This window comes from Xenia sp. Carnegie-2017, unplaced genomic scaffold (genome assembly GCF_021976095.1).
Source record: "Xenia sp. Carnegie-2017 unplaced genomic scaffold, XeniaSp_v1 HiC_scaffold_13, whole genome shotgun sequence".
In the NCBI taxonomy this organism is placed as follows: Eukaryota; Metazoa; Cnidaria; class Anthozoa; order Malacalcyonacea; family Xeniidae; genus Xenia; species Xenia sp. Carnegie-2017.
In genome coordinates this window covers 3,102,418-3,111,403 of record NW_025813436.1, presented here as the reverse complement: position 1 = coordinate 3,111,403, position 8,986 = coordinate 3,102,418, and the positions used below count along the sequence as shown (strand labels likewise).

The 8,986-nt window shown below is 34.8% G+C and overlaps 1 protein-coding gene across 1 annotated transcript in view; it reads left to right on the top strand.

Moving 5' to 3' along the window:
• Positions 1-8,986, top strand: part of LOC124451444 (T-complex protein 1 subunit gamma-like) — a 62,213-nt gene that overhangs the window by 30,406 nt on the left and 22,821 nt on the right. The window lies entirely within an intron of this gene.

Genomic DNA, 8,986 nt, shown 5'->3' with positions numbered 1-8,986 from the left:
GTTCAGAAGGATTCAACTGTGGATGTATTCAATAATATACATGCTTCTCCATGAAATATTTTTACGTACATCTATATACAGAAACCCTTAGTTTGGGAGGATGTGACGAGTATTATCATATATTATTTAATTTATCTTTTAAAACCCAATCTCATGTTTGAACTAAAAATTGTGTTTTTCTGTAAATCTGTTCGTCACGGAAGAACGTTAATAGTAATTGTTTTGGGTAAAAAAAAACATTTACAAAACTGATGTTTGTTTAGAATTTTTCGTACTTTTCTATGCTACTTTGAAACAAAAACGCTTTAGTTTTTGGCACATTCGCAGACATACCAACATAAACAGCAACTGCAAAATGCCTTCTAGTTATCCTTGGCTATGGCTTCCTTTTCAAAAATGTAATTGTCAAAATGTTGTATATACTTGTTGTTAATTCTCATTTGTGAAAGTTTTGTTTGCCAAATAAGACAGAACAGAATTTGTGTTTTGTTTTTGAAGCTTTGTAGTTTGTACACATTATTTTACGCTTCTGTCTTTTGGTCGTGGAAAGACTGGCTCTACCGGCTTCAAAATATCGACTGACGTAGCCTTCCATCTATTTAGTTCAATGTCACGTCACAACGAACAAACATGGCGGCAAAAAAGGTCGCCCGAAATGACAAAGTTTTGACATAATTTTCGTTAACTTCTACTCAACTCACGAAAGTCATTTATGCACCAAATTGCTTCTCAAAAGCCAAATATTTCGATAAGATAATAAAAAGCGTAGAAAAAAATTCGTTGCATAACCACTTTAATGTTTGTTGTCAAATGCAATATACAGCCATCTTTTATCTATTGTAAGATTGGTTTAAAAATTGTCTAAAAAAGAGCAAATACCATGGTGAATGGTCAAATACTATCGAAATAGTTCTTAAAAAAATGTTTAAGCCAGAACTCTAAACCAACGATTCTAAAATAACTGTTTTTAAAGATGAAAGGCACTATGCATTTTCACTTTACATCAGGGGCCGTTTGTACGGAAGGCGTTTAAACTAAACGACGTTTAGCCGCTATAAACCGTATAAATTTCTTATCCGGCGGATAGTTAAACGATGGTTAGAATTACGTTGCACGAACGCCGTTTATTTTAGCGTTTAACTATCGGGAGGATAAGCTCAATTTAAACGAGGGAAACCAGAAAAAACCATAATCTGGAGGGGAAAGGGGGCCCAGGAACTGTTGTTAAAAACATGGATGCCAAAAGGAAATTTTGGGTGAAAAACTTACACTTGAAAAATCATTTTTATCATTCACTCCCTGGTTTCTGATTCAATACAAATTACAACCTGTCAAGACAATCCCGATAATGAAATAAATCCATAACGTTTTCGATTGAAAGATATGCTTTAGCGTTTTATGAAATGCATATACATTAATAAGTGCAAATTTCACATTGAAGAAACGTTTGCTTTTCTTACACGACCATTTTAATAACACGGCACAAGACGGCCTTCGTCAGTTGGAGTTTGGACCATGAATGTGTTGTGATCAAGCTTATTACAACTCTCTTTATCGAGTAAATCGAAGTAAAGGCATGAAAAAGTGTCCTACGGCAAGTCAACTGCTAAATGAATCTTCGTTAAATTTGCTGTCATCGAATTTTGAGTAAACATTGTTTGAATACTGGCTGATGTCATATATTATCTCTGGCAGTTCTTAAATGAGATATGATCATTCATATAACATTCATCTGGCAGTTCTATTGAGTTTATGATAAGACAACAATTAGAACTTGCTGAATTATTAGAGCAAAACTCAAAATATTATTATAGAATGCTATTGCTGGTTAGAAATCTATAAATAATTTTACTCAACATGTCAGTCATGTTGCTAAAGGATTGTAGACTGTTTTGCACTACCTTAGATCAACTGCTGATTTGCAGAACAGAACTACCTTATTCTACTTGGAAACTTTGACTTTTGCAATCAAAGTGCATTGGTTTCTCTGACATATATCATTTAAGAAATAAAAGATGTATGTTTACTGTGTTTGCACAGGCTTATGAAAATCGAGGAGACCTTTGGCTCGAGAGTTCCCACAAACGTCTCCGAGGTTTGCATAAGCCAGTGCAAGCACGAAAAATATCTTTTAATTCTTTTATAAAATAACAATAATGCAAAACAGTGAAGCATTTTAGTTTTTTCTCTAAAATGTATTCATGATCGGTGGGCAAATTCTCTGACTGATTGATTGTTATGATTGATTTGAGCTCGGGTGTGTTTTGCACTTGCTAATGCAAACACAGCTCTAGACCAATCAGCGCACGAGTTTCATTTTGTTTATTTTATAATGCTTCTTGCTGCATGAAAGCAAAATTATGTAAATACTAGTGTCAATCAAGATATTTTTTACAAGTTTCATCAATATTGTGCATTGCATGCAATATTTTGTCATTGTGTAATGTGATAAGAATCAAATTTGGACAAAATAACTGGGGCCGGTTGTATAAAGCTCTTAACTACTTTTTAACTACACTTTTTGCAGTTAAAAAGTAGTTAAATTTAACCACGCGGTTAAGTCGGTTGTATAAAAAAGTAGTTAGTGCTAACTGCAGTTAAAAGGTAGTTAAAGTTAACTATGCTATGGAGCATAGTTAAGTTTTCAAAAAACAGTTAAATATGGCGGCTTAGCTTCTTAAAGACAATTATGGGCGAGATGTTGATCAAAAAGGTTTTACCTCGAGTTTTTAATCACATTTGTATCTTCCATGGCAAAGGCTTTTAGAAAAGCTTTATGGACGATGTACTACATTCGTCAGTGCTGTAAACATCCCAAGTTTTGCTGAAGAAAAACAGCCAACAACTTATCCGCGTAACAAATCCCTTTTTAAACAAAAGCAATTGCATTTTGTATTGTCTTTTTTTGCGTCCGGTAGCTCTTTCAACTCATAAGCGAGACTCTCAATTGAGATATAGCCCTTTATTTAAGATTAGTGCACATAACTCGCTGACATTGTCTTAAAACCACGTACAATTCGTTCAATGACAAAAAAAAAGAATGTTATTCGAGCAATGAATCCTATAGCTTTGGATGTATCAAATATTCAAATTGCGGGTTTTTCCCATTGAGTTCTATAAGACCTGGAGGGGAAATGTCAACCAAATTACTATAAATTATTAGCGCGCGGCCGCGTGGTCAAAAACATGGCGGATTTTGGTTGTCAAAGTCAGCGGAAAGACGCGGGCTCATAAAATAAAATTTTTTTTGCACACTCGGATTTGACAACCACAATTGCGATTATATAAAATATCAATGCCAAGCACAAAAACTTTTAGAAATTTTATCTTTAAAACATGCTGCAAACTTGTTTGGTATATGGATGCTGAAGTGATGCCAGAAAAGGAAACATTTCATGACACCGGTAAGCAACGTAAAGCCTGGTTCACATATGCCTGCGGTGTGCCTGCGAAATGACCGCCGACAAGACCTGCGCTTATTTATTGTATATGTGAACAATCGCTCGCCGGTAACGCAGGTTATCTGTGTCAACATCGGCGGCCTGCCGGGAAAGTTGACTAGAGTTCAACTTTCCCGGCAAGTTTGCGATATGTCTGCGGTATACGGCGGCAATTACATATATGTGAATAGTCCGCCGGTATGCCTGAACGATTTGTCGAATCCCACAATGCATCGGTCTGATGTGGATAACATGGCGGACGAAATAGCAAAACGCACAATACAAAGCACCGAAATGGACGAAAATAACAATTCAGACACCAATGAAGTTATTGAAACAGTCAAGAACAAAGCACTTATGGATACCATACGTATATATCGTGCTATATACGATAAATCGTGTCCAGATTACAAAAATCAAAGGATAAAACAAAACGCTTGGCAAGCTGTGGCAGAAGCTTTGGAATTGGACGTTGCAAGTGTGCAAAAAAGGTACAACACAATACGAACAAATTTCTCCAAGTACATAAAGAATATTAAGGGAAAATTAGGCAGTGGTCTGCGATGGTTAATTACACATATTCGACATCATCAGGCAACAAGTAATTTTTCAACTTCCACGAACTATCCTCTTGGGCAAACTTCCCATGCATCAATAGAACTAACTGATGAGGGAAGCGAATCTAGTAAGGTTAGCACGGTGTTTGTAGACGATGATTCGGACGATATATCAGCCAGTTTTTCTGATCAAACCTCATCCAATGGAGGACAAGACTTGGATGCAGATATTGGTAGTGGTAATAATGATGCTATACAGATGGTCAAAGATAGTAAAACGCTTGGCAAAAGAAAGATATGCTCATTAGAAGAAGAAAAATATTGCAGGCCATGGGCAAAGAATAAAAAAGTTAACACAGCACTTGGGTTTGAAAAGGAAGTCATGAAGACCATGCATGGCATCAATTCCGCCATATTGCAACTTTCTTCTTCAGATGCTGACATGGGAAACATTGCCAAAAATGATGAAGATACATTGTTTTGCTTGAGCTTGGTTTCCAAATTCAAACGCATCCCAACTTCACACAAGTCTTTGCTCCAGCTAAATATTTTGAAAGTGATGAACGAAATGGAAATGGAATGTAATGCCCAACAACAGGCCACACAAAAAAATCCATACTTCTTCTCACCCCCCTAACCCATGGATGCAGCACCATAATTTAAGTCAGCAAAGGATGAACTTCAATAACAATCTTGACCAAGGAGATTGTTAGTTTCTTAAAAGAAGTTAAGAACTTTAAATAGATGAATTATTATTGCTTGTTTACAAATTCCTCCCTTTACATTAGGGTTTTCAGGATTACATATAGACCCAAATATTGTATTTTGCAAATTTCATATTTAGCTGATAAACATTTCAGCATCTTTTTCCACAGTATCTAACATATTCTAGCTGCCAGGGCAAGGCTCCATAGTTGCTGTTAAAATATTCACAATAATGCTCTCTCACAGACTTCGCAGTAAATGAATAAGAATTGCTCCCAACTCGTCGAACTGCTTGCAAAGTGCTCTCATCCCCTTGCGTGATGTGTCTCCATTCCCCATTAATAATATTCCCAGATCCATCTTCAGCATCAACAAAACCTTTTGGAATATAATATGCGTTTTGAGTTAATGACAAATAATTATGCAAGCATACAGTTGCTTGAACAATAAGATCTACAGTTGTAATTGCAGCTCGAATTGGTCGTCTATAAATTCTCCACCTAGCTGCCAGTATTCCAAAGGTGTTTTCAATGGTTCGTCTGCATCTAGACAATCGATAATTAAATATAGCTTGTTCTTGAGTAAGACCTTTTCCAGGAAATGGTTTCATCAACCAGGTTTTCAACGGAAAAATGTCATCTCCAGTGATAACATAAGGCAACATATATTCACTAACCATGGACGGTCCTGGTATGCCAAGTTGCCCATTTTCTATTTTTTTATTTATCTCAGTTTGTGAAAATATAGCTGCATCATTGTCACGCCCGTAGCTTCCAATGTCCACAAATAAAAACCTATACTTTGCATCACAAATCGCCATGATCGCAGTACTGTGATAATTTTTATAGTTGTAAAAGAGAGATCCAGCATTTTTGGGACAGTCGATGTTTACATGCTTTCCATCGATAGCTCCAATACAATGAGGGAACCCCCATTCCTGAAGAAACTCTTCTGCAACACCATGCCATTCCCTTTCTGACTTGGGAAGCTTCAAGTACTCATCTCGTAATGCTTTCCAAATTGCATCACAAACTTCTCTTATGATCATACACACTGTGTTTCTACCAATTCGAAAATTGAATGATTGGGATTCTTGTGAGTCACCTGTGGCAAGATATCGTAGTGTAACCACCAATCTTTGTTTAATTGAGATTGTTTCTCTACTCCGGCAACTTCGTTTCTTCATATATGGTGCAACTAAACTTAACAAATGCTCCAATCGTTCAGGACTCATTCTTGTGAACCTTGAAATAAAAACGTGTTCATCTCAATTCTAGTAACAAGTTTGCACACAAACGCCTGATAACATTTTCAAATATAAAACTCATATAATCGAGCAATGCTCCTCGCATAAAATACAGCCCTATACCTGAAAAAGTATTCACGATCATGCAACTGTAATTCTTTTAATAAACAGTGAAATTGACCGTAGTTCTTGCGTTGTTGTAGCATTGGTCTCACCCAAAACCTTCTTTTCCTCTTTTGTGCTCTCATTTTTCTTCCCTGCACGTAAGTGTTTACCAAAGTTAACAGTAATGAGTAATTTGAAAGAAGTAAAGAAGTCAAGCGTCGTTTATTTACCGCCATTTTTGTTTTGAAGAAAATTACCACATAAAGAAATCGCAGGCAAGTGTAGAGATACCGCAGGATACCGGCAGGCTGCCTGCGAAATCATACCCAAATCATACCGCAGGAAAAACGCAGGCACACCGCAGACATATGTGAACTAGCCTTAAGATTGTTTACCATTTAAAGTGTTCAGTGTTTTATTTTAAGTCAATACTTGAAGTGTGATGGTATATATTTTATGAATGTTATTATTCCTAAGTTATAATTTAAGTTATGTTTATCCAGTCTTATTTGTTCTTTAGTTGATCGCTTGCTAGACGAGCCAAAGCAACCAGTTCTTATCGAGATATGCATATCGTAAAACTCCTTTTTTCAACCGAGTTGAAATGGAAGATTTTTCATGATATTTTATTTTTTTGAAAATATGAAGCAAATATTAAGGACAGAGATGTATTGAAATCAAATGCAGTGCAGGATTAATTAATGAACTCTTTGGTACATGTTGTACAATAAAAAATACCTGTATCATGATGATGGTGTGTAAAGGTTTGCTTTATGCTAAAGGTTTTATAAATGCCATCTGGTGTTTCTGTAAATGAATTGTTATACAGTGTAGTAAACAGGTTAGTACATCAAAACTACTTTGTTCAATAATGTGCCAAATTTTGCTCCTACCTTGAAATATTTGCTCAAGAAAAGCTTATGATGACATGCATGAAACATTAAATATAGTATTGCATCATCTAACAAAATCCATACGTTTTTCAATTCCAGGTGATTAAAAATTCACATAAGATGCAATGGTTGCAATGAAGTTTAATGTGGAAGAAGCAAAAATTGATGGCAAAGAACTTTTTATGTCTTATGAAGAATTACGATATCATTTAAAAGAATAAGAGTAACAATCTAGGAAAAGAAGCAACATCTGCCTTCAACATGAGACTTTTCCAATTATGTATAGTTACTTTGTACAAAATACTATTTTCGATAAACTTAATTTTTAAGTCATTCACTGATATTTTCACCAGAAGACAAAAGTAAAAATTCAAAGGCATAATGTAAAATTCAAAAGTTTATCAAGTTTTTTGAACCTAGAAAAAATTAGTATAGGTAACTGTAATTTGTAAGGACACAAGAGAAAAGTCGTGCAAGAAGGTTGGCATTTTTGAGAATTAATAAGTTCTTGACATACATTACACAAGGCCATAATATTATAAATAATGTCTGTACAATAACAATTATACAACATGCTAAATATCTTCACCTACATTATAATTATTTAAACAAGTTTGCCTTCATGCAGCAATAAGAAAAGTGTTATGTCAGAGAAACCAATGCACTTTAATTTATGAAATCGTATTTTCAATGGGAAATTAATGTAGTTCTGTTCAGTAGTAGATCCATGGTTGTCAATGACAATCCAGCGTCTAATATCTTGGCTCAAAACAGAACCAGCAACATGATTATAGAATTTCTGAATTTCGTTCTTTTGCTCTCCTAGTTCAAGATATTTTCCTCATAAGTTCTCAGTAGATTTATCAGAATATCATAATACCTTATAAGACACACAGAATCATCCTACCAAAAAAAACTCAAAAAAATTACATACCTACTTATAATATATTTCCAGTCGACTTAAATCGTAGAGGTAAGCTAACTTTTCTAACTCCTTTTTGACATTTTAACTAAGATTTACCCATCTATTCAAGAAAGACAGTTACACCAAGCTGTTAACAAACAGTCAAAAACACAAGTAATGCGTATGGGATTATGCATTAAAGCTTAACGACACATTGACAGTGTAAAGAATGCCGTTTGATATTTATTTCCATTATAGCTAGACATTACTTGACAAAATATACGTTATTTTCCAGTAGATTTACCTCATTTGAATGTGTGTGTCTATTTCACAAAAACCTGAAGCATTATTTTCAATATTTTATGCTTACGGTATCGTGGTTCTTTTCGCTGGTTGTCATTAATATAAGCAGTAATAGAGATTCGGGTTCGGGAGGGAGCGAATGTTAAAAACTTTTCTCAAAGTGGAAGTCTTGACAACCAAAATCCGCCATTACCGCCATGTTTTTGACCACGGGGTCCAGGCCCCCCTTTTCCCCTCCTGGTCTTATAGAACTCAATGGTTTTCCCTATGCATTTTGCTTGATTGAATATCATATGCATCATATAAACTCAATGCTCCATGGAAAATAAACTAGATTATGTTAAAACAAAGAGGTACTACAGTATAAATGTTGTGCTAAATATACCAATGATAATACATATAGATAAATGAGCTTTACAACAGTTTTTTTTCATGACTACTCTTTTGTGTATCAGCTGCATGAGATGCAATGATGTTAGTATTTTAAGTACATAAAATATTTCATTAGCATGCATGGTGAAGGTCCATGTTGCTTGATATATATATATTATCCATTGCACATGGTTTATAACACAAGCAGACAATATACATGACAGTCAATTAGTGGGTTTTTTTGATATTTCATCATATATTGCCAATGTAAAAATGTTTATTTTTAATGTACATACAATCTTTCCTGCCAATATTTACTAAGAAGCAGAAAGCTCTAGCTACTGTTTGATGATTTAAAAAGTAGGGGAAAAAATCAAACTCCCAAGCTTTAGACAAAAATAGGCTAATAAATCACAAAGGCATAAATAAAAGTTTCATAGCTAAGGCTCATTAACAAATAT